This window comes from Stigmatopora nigra, chromosome 14, assembly GCF_051989575.1.
Source record: "Stigmatopora nigra isolate UIUO_SnigA chromosome 14, RoL_Snig_1.1, whole genome shotgun sequence".
NCBI lineage: Eukaryota > Metazoa > Chordata > Actinopteri > Syngnathiformes > Syngnathidae > Stigmatopora > Stigmatopora nigra.
Genome location: NC_135521.1, coordinates 10,636,910 through 10,651,873, shown reverse-complemented (window position 1 = coordinate 10,651,873; position 14,964 = coordinate 10,636,910). Strand labels below are relative to the sequence as shown.

General features: G+C 39.9%; 1 protein-coding gene across 2 annotated transcripts in view; it reads right to left on the bottom strand.

The window, feature by feature from the left end:
* The window catches only part of nexmifb (neurite extension and migration factor b), a 57,696-nt gene extending 50,211 nt beyond the window's left edge, over positions 1 to 7,485 (bottom strand). For both annotated transcript variants that reach the window (XM_077733035.1, XM_077733036.1), the window contains exon 1: positions 6,972 to 7,485. The gene's annotated coding sequence lies outside the window, so the exon portion shown is untranslated. The remainder of the gene's footprint in view (positions 1 to 6,971) is intronic.
* Positions 7,486 to 14,964: the final 7,479 nt, after the last annotated feature.

Here is a 14,964-nt window from a genome sequence, read left to right as displayed (position 1 = left end):
AAGGTTCATTAAAAAAAAAAGTACTAGCATTGCAACATTGTCCAAAAACACAATAATATGCGCTGAGTCAGAACTGCTTGAGTTACACAGGGGTAATAACACACAATGTTATTTCGATCTTTAGTATAGCAGTACACAAGGTATTAGAATGAATCTCTGAGGCTTTGTATGACTAAATGATGAATTAGCTCTTTTATCAGCAGCGGCCACACTGAGGTGCATATTTGACTCCCTCTGGAGAACATTCAACCGGCTCAACACTGATGTATGTGGGCTGAATTGTGACAGCAGTGTTGAATGATGACTTGGGGAAGTGACTTAGAAGAGCACTGACATATAGCGGGCTGAGAAATGTCTGTTGGCTCATGGTGGCGCTCCCATACGTCGCCCAACGCTGCTGTCAGAGGCAAACCCAAAATAAACGAGGGGGCGGCGTCCTAACCCTGCTTGTTATTTTGACACTACAATTAGCTACTGGTTTAAATCAGCAAAAACTACCCTACAGTCCCAATCTCTATTAGCCATGGCTCATATTTTAAAAACCCAAAAATTCTACAACCGAACTAACCAAAATTTGATAAGTAATTTTTCCAGTGTCCACGTTAACTCAATCGCTGGCCAATGATGCCACTGGACGATTAATTTTTCAATGAATTAGACGTCTCGCGCCATCAATAGTGCTGAAACATGAATATTCACAGTCCTGTAGGATGTGGGAAATATCTGCACGGTGTAGACTGAAAATATCTGACTGTCAAGACCAAACACAGCAGGAAAACACACCCAAACATGCAGCTGTACATCCTAGATGTCACCGTGCAAACATCACAATCTCATCCAGCATGCATGTGAAATGTGAAGTCCTAATTATTATTTCCATTGTGCCACGTTCCTGTGACAAGGACCACTTGCTGAGAATGATTATAATTATTAGCCTTAGCAGAATAGTTGTCATGCAGTCATATCATCAGTAGCATCGTCATCTAACAGCTCAGGTCAAATGCATCCATACCGTTAAGTTTGGTGTTAAAATATTCCAGCATTTTTTTTTCCTATTTGCCTGGCGCACAAGGATTATGTTTTTGCCCCGGGCATGTTGCGGTAAACGCAAAGCACTATGGGGCCGGGCAGACTGCATTTTGACGGGTGGGCTCCTGCTTCTCTTCAACGGGCTATTGTCATGCTTTCTTTTTACATCAAGTCGGCTAAAATAGCTTTTCATATCAATTACCCCTAATGTTTGATTCAGACACAAAGCTACTGCAGTCTGTCCTAAATGAAAACAGCAGCACGGCTAAACAAATTACAGGAAATCTTTGACTGCTGCATCGCAATAAATATTAATAAAGGTTCATCAGGCGTATGATCCGGTCTGTTTTTTTTTTTTTGCATTCAGATTGGCAACGTTGTTTAGAGAAGCAAACGAGGCTGTGTTGAAACTCTTGCAATTAGGTACAGCAGCTTCTTTTCTAAGGCATCGGAGGCTTGTTAGCTTGAGAACAGACAAAAACGTTTAGAGCGGAGAAGAAAAAAAAAAGATGAGAAAGTGCAAAAGAGATTCTCTCCCATTAGAAAGACGACTGTCTACCTCACCATGGATTGTTTGTTCCTGATGCACCCCGGCTGCCCTCATCAGCTTTTATTTCTTTTCCCCATGTCTCTGTACTCTCTCTGACCATCCTTTTCCTCTCATCCTCCCACCATCCCGCCATTCCTCTGCAGCTCCTATTTATTCCTCTCTCCTGGTGCGTGCGACTCTGATTCCACATCATCAACCCCTCGCCCTCCTCCCTTACCGTCCGCCAAATCAAAGATAAGGCTAATGAAGATGGCTTATTATTTCACTATCGCCACAGCATACATGTCCAGCATATAACACCACAGGAATTAATTTTTCTATTTTTTTTTTTTAAAAAGCCAAGCTCAAATTAGACAAGGGGCAATGAATCTATTAGTGTTATTATATGAGGAAAAAACAGGACTGTTATTGCCACTGTGTGTGCCATTACAAAGAGAACAATACAAGGGAGCATACTGCGAAACCAATTAAAATCCAGCCCCGTCACATAGCTTCCTCCCTCCCGAGTCACGTTGTGAATATGATGCTTTCACACCATTCACGTCGGCGCACCTGTGTCCGCCGCATTAAAACCTCCACGGCTTCAGGCTCCCTCTCAAATTTCCCAGGATCACATCTCACTGTCTGTTTCGAGAATCTCAGGAGTTGACGTTCAAGGGGGTGGGGGGCCATGAGGGTGCGAGCCCAACATTGGGGAGGGGGAGCAGGTTCATATTATCTATCCATCTAGAAATGAGGGTCTGATGTGGAAGCAGGAAATGAGCTATGAACGTCGAGCCTGTGTACGCGTGGTCCCAATGGCCATCAGCCCACATAGTGAGCTCAAGTAGGCAATGCGGAAAGTGCTTTAATAGAGGCCGTATTAATTGGACTTTTGTGCGTTGATGGCAGAAATCCTAATGCATTACTTGGACTAACCATGCATAACTAATTCGTCAACAAAAAGATGTCAGATAATTTTCGCTCAACACATTTTATAACATTCCATCCAGAAAAGACCTTTGTGGAGAGGAACAGTATTTGTGTGAGTGTGTTTGTGTGTCATACTCTCAACCTTCACCTCCACAATATGCTCATTAACTCTATTTGTTGTGTGCGTCTATGTTGTTTTCTCTTTTGCAGTACAACTTTTCTGTGGGGCTTAATAGTGGAGGTTTTTTTTTTTAATTGGATCTGTGTATCGACCAATGTATCTTTTGTATATATTATCAATTTGTATTGATCTTTGGAGCTTTGTATGCACATGGAACTGCAAAAGTGCTGTACTGATAAATGGAGAATTTGTATGAATGTATTTGCCTGAACCGTACTTTTCCAACTATAATGTGCATGAGCCAAACAATATGCAATGAAGAGGGAATAAAAATATAAATCTCAATGGAGTATAAGTTGCAATATGGGGAAAATTTTATCTTTGCAGATACCAAAATGAATCCCCTTGACATTTTTAAGGGTGTCAGTGCACCCTAATGTTAACAATTGCTATATTCTGATAACTATAACCTAAACAGCACAATACTAGCTCTTTACCTGACTCTAAATTTCACTCCAAATCACAACAAAATCAAATCTAGGCTTCATTTTCAGTACCACTTTTGAATAAACCTTATAGCATGTTTCCAAAAATGTCAGTGTTAGGGGAACACAAACAAAAAACAAACATACCGGAGTATAAGTCGCAGGCCATGCCATACTACGAAAAATGTTTTCAAAAAATATGTATGGTATCTACTATCTATTCCTGAATGATTTGCACAAAACTGTAGTCAAATACTTCTATGGAGTACTATACATGACTAAACATTTTAACCAGACAAGCGTGTTGCCATGTAAACAAGTATATTTCCTTCGTGTAGGAAAAACAATGGTGGACATCTGCGTAGTCTGGCCTGTCTAGTCTCCAAGTTCACACTCTTGGAAAATGTTGTAAAATCCATCTGTAATACTGCCTTTTACATACAGAACTGTCAACAAATAACAAGACACTACTTGCCTTGATTGAACCTGGTTAGATAAAACCACGCCATATCCTCAATGGGAGTCATTGGGTATAGATGCATGTACAATACAAGAATTCAAAACAACACCAAAATGTACAGAGCTATTTCCACTGTTAGAAACATGGCTGACAGCGAAGCTAACTGCTTATTCAACCTAAATCAGTCAGGGAATGAGCTAATGGGAAAAAAAATCTAAAGAAACACTCAGAGATAGCCCTTTGCCGCTGGCTAAACAGAGGTTTTATGCAAAATGCTGAAGTTTTATGCAACTATGTTACTGAATAACCTCAGGGTCTTTCACTATAGAGGGCGGCGGGATACACGCTGGACTGCTTGGCAGCCAACTTTTCTATGAGGAGAGACATGCTCAGCATTATTTCACAGATCTGCCCCATTTTAGATTGGGCAGTTTTCAAATCATTCCACCATCCCATTAAACCCTTTATAAGACAAATGATTATTTTGCCGTGTGTTGTCATTCAGAAAATGTAATGTACATATACGGGCAATTATCCACTGTTATTTTTTTTATATGTGACCTTGCCTGGTGGTTTGGTTTGAATTTTTTGTTAAATAAATAATGTTCAATTCTGTAACATCTTTATCTGACTCTGTGTTTGTACACCGTGCATTGCTAGAACTCTGTTTATGACCTTAATTAACACTTTAAACTTAATAAATGATAGATTAAATATCATCATGAAAAAAAATTACAAAAATGAGTAAAAAAAATAAACAAACAATAACTGCATTATGACCTATTTCAGTTAAACTACTTAGAAAAATATTGAAACAATATTTTTTTAGAAAAACTATGTAAATAGATAAGAGAATATTTTCCATTAACTCATTGCCTGCTGTTGACAATCCATTTTACCTGGATGGATTTGATGCACACATTAAAAAAAAATATGTACAGGGTTGTATTGTCTGTTTTGGGGGCCCATAACTAACGGACCGTGTTTCCTCAACTGAAAGTGTGGGGGGTAGAGGCAAGAGAAAAGAAACAAAAAGGAGCTCAACAGCGCCTCAGTCCCCCGAGGACACGCTGCAGCTTGGGCTGTGCTCGCGGCTATGAAAAGCAATCAGAGCCCGGCCCGCTCCCCTGCTCTTACCTCTGCCTTTAATTACAGAAAAGCCGCATCGCAGAGAAAGACTAGAGCTGCCAGGTCTCAGCGTGGCACGTCACAACCCAAACACAGCGGGATTCTGCATACATTGTTACTGACCGAAATAGACGTATTGATAGCGCCCCAGAAGGGATGGAGGTGCTTCTAGAGCAGAGATATGAGCAGAGGAAATAAATGATTCTGGACATAAAGCTCAGTGGGATGTCTTAAAAAGCTAAAAAAAAAAAGAAAAATCATTTGTAATTCCTATCATGTGCTTTTTAAGTAACGCCTCACAGCATCTTATTTCTGATTTATGGTGATATCGAGAGGTAAGGTGTAAAATATCAATAAGAGGCACGATCCTCACGTGAGAAGAATGGCTGGCAGTGTTGATGAGGTTTAGTTGGATCTCCACGGGCTGACTGGAGCTAGTAGAAGCTCGTGCATGCGCCTCAGGCTTGAAACTACCGAGCACACATCAGCAGGGGAAGATAAGAAACTATGTACACAAGCTGCTGCTTTATGGTTAGAACATAACGCTCGAGCGGCATTTTAAAACACATTTCGGGTAAAGCTGCTGGTAGGACTATCGGGAGACTCAAACTGGCTTTGACTTCTCATTCCAATTTACATTTAAAAACTGAATGTTGAATGTCAAAAACAGGTTAAAATGGAGGACAGGTGTCTACCCTGATAACTTCTAAATGCCTATATATAGGGGCAAAAACTGTGGTATGGAGAAATACCATGTTATGATGGAATTTCTAGACTTTTGCTAGAAAAAGTTGGGGAGGAGTAAACGTAACGGAAATATTAGGAGTTGAATACTTAAACTTTTTGTTTACACTGTAATTGTATTGGGAGTCCTTAAATGTCAATCTCAGTGTGAATGAATGGTTTTCTTTATTACGTGTGATAGGATTGCGATTAAGTACCTTAGCATTGATTAGTTAGTTGTTTAAGTAGCAAGTTAAAACTAAATCTAAAATGATGACAGCAGGTACTGACTTACGACTAGTTTTTCTTAATACAATACGAAATTGTGGGACTGTCCGGATCAAGATTCTTATCCAAATTTAGCTATTTCTATTCAGTGTTCCATTTATTGCCACTGTTCATCTACTACAATGCCAACCATTCTTCCTGTTTACATCGAAAACCTCGATTTTTGTGCCATGTTTCGGTTGAGCTTGATAATGGGCCCTTCCTTTCCAAATCCAGGACCGTCAAACGGGTCCAGGTTGAGGAACCCCCGCAAAAATGTCCCTCCACACACGTCACATAGCCTTGGGCCCAATGGCACACTTGGTGCCGTCACACATGATAATGACACCCACATCAATGTGTCAACTCAATTTAACCCTCTTATAGGCTCTCTTTGACTCAATCAATGCATGGCTTTCCATCTGGTTTTCACTGCTGCCTTCACATCAAGGCAGGAAGACCTGCAAAGGGCACTGATAAGCATTTCACAACCATCTCCTTCCTCCCTGCAGCTGCACAAGTGGCCGCCAAACTTCAAGCTGGAAGGTGTTCCCAGTACCTTTCAAGAATGCAGTGCATTCAAAAACACAAGCCTAATGCTTGCTCTTTAGAAAAGCCAAGCCTCCTTAGAAAGCAACATCACATTCTTCACCATCGTAGTAAATGTCCCGAGCTAGTGGGCCGACCAGCCGGCCGCAACTAAAGGCATTCCGCCCTACTGCACCCCGTGTATTCCGGGGGTCACTTCAAATCTTCCAGTAAGTATTTATGTTTGAAATCCTTTAGAAAAAGGGAGGGGTGGCATCTTCTTGGGAAGGTGTATTAACCCACGTTGGGGGGTTCAATATCTCATTCATGAATCATTCATTACTAGGGACTATGTGTGTCTTGTTCGTTTAGGGAGTCTGAGGGAGAGGGGAGGGGGCAAATTTAAAATGACGGCTCACCCTGAAAATACAACAACAGGGTTTCCCAAAGAGGTGCGTCTTTTTTTCTGTCAAAAATGCAAGATAATAACGTCTAGGTACAAAGTGAGTCTTTTGGTGTTTACTTTTTTTTCAGGAAAGAGGTCATAGATTTATAAATACGAGCGGGCTATACGACAGCTGTCCCAAGGAAGCTGCTGCTACTACACCGCATGCTCCCTTGGAATAAAAAAAAAAAATGTCTGATGCGGGTGGTGAAAGCAGCAAGGATGGCTTTTCTGTCGGTGTAGAAAGCAAACAGCTCGTTTGAGAAAAAAAAACGCATCAGCGACGGTTATGGTTAAAAAAGAAGGGAGGTTTCACCGCCTACCTTCGGATCGTCAGCGCCCCGAAAAACTGCGTCTTTCCCCGTGCGTCGCAATCGGATCCTCCGCAAGAGCTTGGGACGGAATGTGAGAAGGTGCGTCTTCTTTGCTCCCAAATGCAAACGCGTCCCCCCTGCATGTCCCCCACCCAAGAGCTCCGGCCAGCCAGCCTGCTTTTGCTTTGCTCGCTTGCTCGCTCCAGCAGCCAGCAGAAGCAGAAGCAGCAGCAGCAGTCGGAGTAGTAGCGGTGGTCGGTGGCAATAGCCCGGGCCTCCCTCCGCTAAGCAGGTGGACGCGCCTCTCAGTGATGGAGACGCGGCGACTCTCCTCTAGCGCGTCGCTCCATGCTACGCCGCGATTCGTATTCCGGGAAGAGGCGCTGGCAAAGCGGCTGGGCGCGTCCCAACTCCCGCCCGCCTACTGTTTAGGAGATGCTTGATGTTGCCATTGTCATGGTTCTTTTTTTTCCTCTTCTTTTTTGTCCCTCTCCCCTCTTCTTTTTTTTTTGCAGCTGGACCTCTCCCCCTCCTTGCAGTCAGCTCACCCCTCCTTTTCTTCCACGTCCTCCTCCTCCTTCCCTCCTCCCCTCCTCCCCCTTTTTCTCCGAGCCTTCTGGATCCGACCTATGAGCGCACGCAGGCGGCCGACGCAGGGCCACGTACCGCCCGACAGAGGCGCGGAGCAAATCAGGTATAGGCCACTCCAGATAGGACTGTATCATAACAGGGCGAGTGCAAGCGCATGAATAGTCATGAATAATGAACAGGCTGCCAGTGTGTGCTGCCACTGATCCACGTCGTGATGGGCCCACTAGTGACACTTGTGTAGCTTCTGTTTGTGTTGCTTTGGCAAAAGCTACTGCTTGTAATATAAACGGACCATCAAATGAGACGAGATGTGTGAAACGTGTAAGGTAATGATGTTAAGATTAAGTGACACTGTTCATTATTTCATTTTCTGAATTGCTTGTCCTCACAAGGGTCGCGGGGGTGCTGGAGCCTATCCTAAGGTAAGGCCATCGCATTACAGTCCAGATTTGACCATTTACACAAGTGTTTTTCTTTCGCAGAAGTTGAATTGCTGGTGTTTAGCATATTTTTTTTGTTGTAGATGTCATTTGTGCTTAACCTTGAGTTTAAATCTATACTTAAATTAATCACATTCCTGAAGAAGTAAAGAAGCCTCAGACATTTCCACTATCACCACCATGTTTGATTTTCAATATGAAGTTATTTTTCTGAACTCACGTATACATAACAATAGGAAAAAGGTTTCCTTTTATCACGCCGTTCCATAGCATTTTGAAAAAAAATCCTTGAGAATCCATGAAATATGTTTGCTTTTGCAAATATAAAAAAAGAAACATTTATTAATGGTTTTAGTAAGCCTTGGTTTTCACTTTAGAACTCTACTATTCATGTTATTTAGCCAAGTTTCTATTTTCTATTGAGTTTTCAACACTAACCTGCATTTTTCTACATTGGTTTCTTTGCTGAGTATTTGTTGTGTTGTCGCTTTTAGGGAAATATTTGCAGGGTAACTACATTTTCTGTGATTTTTTGTGATTTGTTAGCATACAATTGTTGCTTTAATGGATTCTAATCTTTTCAAAAGAGGTCTTAAATTATTATCACTATACCATATCTCAAATTTTTCAGGGTCCGATGTTTGAATTAAAATCTTTCAACTTGATACTCTAGCAAAGTCTTTGTGTTTCTTTAATGATACATGAATAGAAGGAAGAAGAATGGAAGTAAGGATGGATGAACAGAAACGTATTTCAACCAATAACTCGATTTCATACCTTTTCAGACATGTGGAGCCGTAATAGCCTCCAATGAAGCCTGCAGATATTTTTGGTTCACTGACAATTAATTAATCAAAAGTAAGCGCGCACAATGGTGCTTGTCTTAATTGAACGTGTCTTCACTATGATCATGCACACAGGCAAATACAATTTATTTCCTTCTGACACAAACGTACCTTTAAAACTATTTCAAAAATAGCTCTGAAGTTTGTTTCCTTTCTTGCAAAAGTAATCATAGATTTAACAAGAGTCGCCAAATTACACTTGTAGCAACTTAATTCTAAGAAAAATTGCAACTTGGACATAAATTGTTCTCCTTAAATGTTTAAAATTGCATACAATTTTGTGATTTTAACTTTTTGTGTTGCTACGATGTGGTTTATTACTTAAATGCAGTTCAGTTGTATTTCACTTAAAAATACAACACATTAGTATTTTACTTTGCGGGGTAAGCATATGCTTTATAATGAGTAAATACATCATCCAAACCATTTTTTATAAAAACAGATCATTAATTGTTTTCCCAAACTTTACACTTAACACCAAGTTAATGCAAATTTGACCCTGGCATCAATTTATCAACTATTTATTATAAATGTGTCTAGAGCATTCGTTTGTCCAAAATAAAGCAGATTCCTGGACTGGAAATAATGACACATTGTTTTTCTAAGCAACAAAATCACTAACAAGCTGTCCTAACGCAACGCCCACACAGCTGTCTAACGTCACTCCACTGGACTGAAATTACTTTTACTCCAGTGCCAGATTTCACACATTTTTCCGGCTAACTTCTTCCTTACTACATAAATATAACATTTCGATGCTGCCAAGTGAGGCGGCGATCACTTCAGTTTTTTTTTAAACCCAGCAAAGATCAAAAGATGCGGTCAATGAAACCAGTGAAACGATGCCGACAATTTGCAATATAGGGAGACCATGTAAAAAAAAATCATTATTTTCCCCTTCCTTACAAGCTTAAAAAACACAAAGTTATTAAAACACACTATTTAAAATCTTCCCTTGCACTCGCTCTTTTGGTTTAATGTAGTTGTGCAAATAGTATGAGGAAAGCGTGTTTGCCTCAAGGTGTTTTTACTCTGTGTTCAAGTTCATTTTAAAACAGGTATTTAACAGTAGAATAATGAGGAATTGAAACACTACATTAAAATAAGATATATTTTCCTCAAACTAATGTCAATTAAAATAAGATATATTTTCCTCAAACTAATGTCTACTAGCTAATATGTAATATGCAATATATAATACTGATATGTAACGTCAAAAGCCGTAGATATGTTTACAAAAAAACGAATTACCGTATTTTCACGACTATAAGGCGCACTTAAAAGTCTTAAATTTTCTCCAAAATAGACATGGCGCCTTATAATTAATCCAGTGTGTTTTATATATAGAAAAAAAGATTAAAATGTGTCATTCATTGAGGGTGTGCCTTATAATGCATTGCGCCTTATAGTCGTGAAAATACTGTATGAACATTAATGCCGTTTTCCTGACATCCATATTATCCCAAAAGTACCACCTAACCCTAACCACAAAATAAAAGGGATCGTGACGCTCACTAAGATCGAGAGTCGTCTGAAATGTACTACAAGTTATGTAAAAATCAACTCTACTTGCTAAGTAGGTAATATCTGATTAAAACAGGCCTGAGCCTAAATTAAATTTGACACCCAGAAGTGATAGTAATGATGTCATCTGGGCATAAACCCTGGAGCTGCTCCGTAGATGGTGAATAATGGAGCAGCTCCCGTGAGAGAAGCCACCGCTCTCGTGATGTGACAATTTCAGTGAGACTCCCCAGCTGGTGGACTTAAATATATGTTAAAGGGTCAAAAGCATTATGACGAACCTCACTATTTCTCTTTTTTTGTCGTTGGTTGTTTACATTATCCAAGCTTTTATAGACACTGTTATGGACAATATTCATTCATTTTCTATACTGCTTATCCTTAGAAAGGTCGAGAGGGTGCTGGAGCATATCCCAGGCCATTATATAACTCGAATTAAGACTCCTGCTTATACTCATACATAGGGGAAATTTAGAGTTCAACCAGCCTCCCATGCATGTTTTGGGATGTGGTAAAAAAGCGTAGTACCCAAGGAAAACCCACTCAGAGACCCAAAGTCAACACAGAAAGAGAGGAAGCCTCGATCTCAGAACTGTGAGGTGGACGTGCTAACCACTTGATCACCATGCCGTCCTCGGAAAATATTTGGGATCTCTAAGTTAAATAATAGAGTAAAAAATATAAGCAAATAAATGAACCAAACAAGAAGAAATAGGAGAAATAGACTTTCATAACACTGCTATCACCAGTAATTTGCTCTGAGTGAGTTTTTGCATGTAATTATAGATTGATTTCCTGTCTGTCCACTCATTTACTGTTCAAAATAGATGGAAATGTGTATACTCACGTACACAAGATAAAGAAAGCTTGTGCAAATAGCTAAAAAAAAATAACTTCAATGCGACAAATTCCTAATGGCAGATGGACAAAATGTAAAATAAACACACAACTGTGTTACAGGTATAAAGGATGGCCTCCACCAGTGTTTTACTTTGTTCAGCTAGCTTTTCACTGCATTGCGTCAAAAAAAATGGTCATATATGTGGATCTCAATCCACTAGTCGATTTCAAAGAAAACGCTGCATCATTTTGTGGGGGAAGGGAGGATCTAGTCCTTCTTTCTATGGTTTTGGATGAGTTTGGAATACAGGTAAAGCAGTCAAGCTTTAGTAGAGGAACTGATGTCAGAGTCCTTTTAGCCTATCACCCATTTTCCTTGGCATTCAGTTGTTTGATAGAAATTCATAAGAGCAAGTAAGAGGCACGGTTCAGTCTAACACTGCAAACACCAACGTCATCAAACTTCTGCTGTAGCCAGGGTAATACGATAGAACGGCTGTTGAAGTTCAGCCAACTCACTGCTTCCGCAATGTCATCATATTGGGGCACTTTTAAACTTTTCATAAGAGTGGGCTGGGACAAAGTTGAAGGACTGCCAATCACAAACCCAGACAGCAATTTCTTTCTTAGAACTGACATTTTTAAAGCAAGCCTTTCATTCTAAGCGAGTTTCCAATCAATTCAAGTTGTCAGAGTGTATAATAATGTTCCAAGAGAGCTAAAAATATGAAATATTTATTTCTTTACATAAAGAAATAACTGTACCATATCTGTATATGATACACAGTCATATATAAATATACAATAACGCATTAAATTTACAACAGCATGAAATATTTATCCATAGACAACTCACACTGACACACTGGATAACGATACCATTACTAAGTTTGCTGCTACTGTATGTGTATAAAGGTAGGAAACATTAATGTGGTGGCCACAGAGTATTAAACATCTATGGCAGTAATGGGCAAACTACGGCCCGCGGGCCACATCCAGCCCGTGGGGCGTTTTAATCCGGCCCGCCGACGTTGACCAAATAATGTTTTTTTTTTTCCCAAGAAAATACTTTTTACTTCAATGATGAGTGAGGAGTATGTTAATACTTTAGTCCTTGTTTTCTGTTTATGTTTCATATGTACTGTTAACGGATGCACTTTTTTACATGTATCGTATCTTGCGCTGACCCGGCCCATCTGTCAAATTTTTAAAGTCAATGTGGCCCCTAGGCCAAAAAGTTTGCCCACCCCTGATCTAAAGGATAATTTTTTATATATTTGTTTAATTATTTTGACCATGATGTAGAATTTTGCTATGTGTTTTGCTGTTTTGTAAAAGGACAATGTGTTCTTGGAAGTAGTCCAATCAAAAGCCGGAATAAAATATTTACCCCCCAAAAATTGGACTTGAAACAGCAGTACCAGGTGGCAATTCTTACATTCTCAAATGAAATGCGTGCTGTCATAAACTATTCATGACATTTTTGAAATGGCTCTGCATAGTAACTTGAAGGACAAGGTGTCTTTTAAGCGACCAAAGAAAATACAAAAATGGAGGAAGCGGGGGAATTTTTACCCCAAAAAAATGTTAAAAGTGGAAAAATTGTTGCTCACTGTTATTTCTCAATTACGACACTAAAACGAAGCTACATCAACTAAATACTTGTCATTGGAGCTGACTTTTTATCGGCTATAGGAAAACCATCCTCACGTGCACGTCAGTGTGTGAATATTCATTCTTCTACTGACCAGGAGGATCATGCACAAGGATTGCGCACATAAATTTACACTCCCACACAAAACGGAGGAAATAACTACATCTTCTGTGAGGCACTAATGCATATTTATCACGGTTGAGACGCCCTTGGCCACATGGGCCTACGAGTTGCACCAAGGAGGGGATGGTGCGAGCTGGCTGTCTAGTATGGGGGATCGCCTCCCACTTTTAGCATAAGAGATGGCACGGGAGACTTTAGTGACAGACGATGAACGGGGTTGCGAATGAGCATCACATTGCTCTTAACAGGTATGACAAGCGCTGGAATGGGGATCTAAAATTGTGATTCTAATTTGAATTTTGATCCAAATTTGAATATTTTTAGAAACAAAAGCCTTATTTTCTCACAACTGGTCATGAGATTGGAAAAGGGTTTTTCAAAAACAATATATATCACAAGTTTTGTATAAATTTGCACTTTTTAGTTTGTTTGAAATGGTAATACAGATCAAATTCACTGTTAGCCTAATTACCCGCCACGGTCATACACTTACCTTTTTCTGCTCATCCTTCTTCTTGTCCTGTCTGTCAATGTCTCTTCCTCACAGGTATTGCACTTGGTTAAATGAAGGAGGGACCTTAATGTGATTGACACATGCCGGTGGGAGCCCTGGATTGTTGCTGTAGAAAACCCTGGAAATTCGCAACCACTTATTTTTAACTCTTGGTTTTAAAATGAGGGGCAAACAACAAACTTAGATTACTATTATTCATTGTTTTTTGGCTAAAAGATTCCGATTATCGAACAATCCTATATAAGTACTTGCAGTAGCACAACACACATCCCTTCTGTGTAATAACTTCGGGCGATGAAAAGGCAGAATGCCAAATTACGAGTCCGAAATTATCACATATCTGGGTCTTTTACCGAGAAGATACAACTTATGGAGAAGCACTACCAATTTCATCATATGCAGTTTCTGGATATGATGACAATTACGCTTTTGTTGTTGATGATGACGACAAAGCCTATGTCCAATTATTATTATTATTATTATTATTTAAATGGATCTATCTTACAATTTGTTAAAGATAGTCACATTTAAAAATCTGACTTGAGGCGTGCCATAAACCTCATCCATATCTCACTCGTAGTTGTAACAGATTTAATATTTGTTATCAACATGGCACTTGGGAAGATGTGTGTATTTTTTTTAGGTGACATATGGTGTGAAAAGTTTGAGGACCATTACATGAGTGTTATATTGGCAGAAAGATGTGTTCAAGTGGAGGCTATCATCTCTTCCCTACACCACAATTTGGTAAATGTCTCCTGCAGGAGAAGGTCACAGTGCATGAATGAGGGCCTGGCACCCCCCGCTGTGGTACACATTAAGGATGTTATGAGATGCCTTAGTGTCGCTGTAGTGGCCATAACTATACATGTTGGACATAGCTGGCTTCCTCATTACCTTGTAAATAAATGAAGACAAACATTTCAGGGCAGGAAATAAGGGCTGTGGAGAAAAAAAATATATATACAAACTAGAAATCAAACGGCACACTGACTAGCTTTCCTAACATCAGAGTTTCAATGTGTGCGTCCTTGAGCTATCAAACAAAAACCTGAGCAGATCATAGTGAATGACTGCTCACTGAATAATTAGCGTATCACCTTTAAGGGGCAGCCACTGTTAGGAGTCGCTAATGAAGTGTCTCATACTCTTTTTCCTGGGTTATATTAGAAGGACGCCATTACCATCAACTCATGCGCCTGGGCATCTAACGCATGAAAGGAGAGCCATCCAGACAGTAATCATGCACTTGATTTCCTTTTAAGGGAGACTTTATCAAAGTCGACTTTCATCTGCCTGGAGGTGGCGGAGGGCTTATCATGCTTAAGATGACATTTCACTTGAATGTTACTTTTTATTACTTTCAATTATTAAAGGATTTCACATTGCAAGGCATCACCTAGTGAGGTAATACCAATAAATCAATCGATCCACACTAAGAAATATACACAGATGTGCATTCAAATACAAT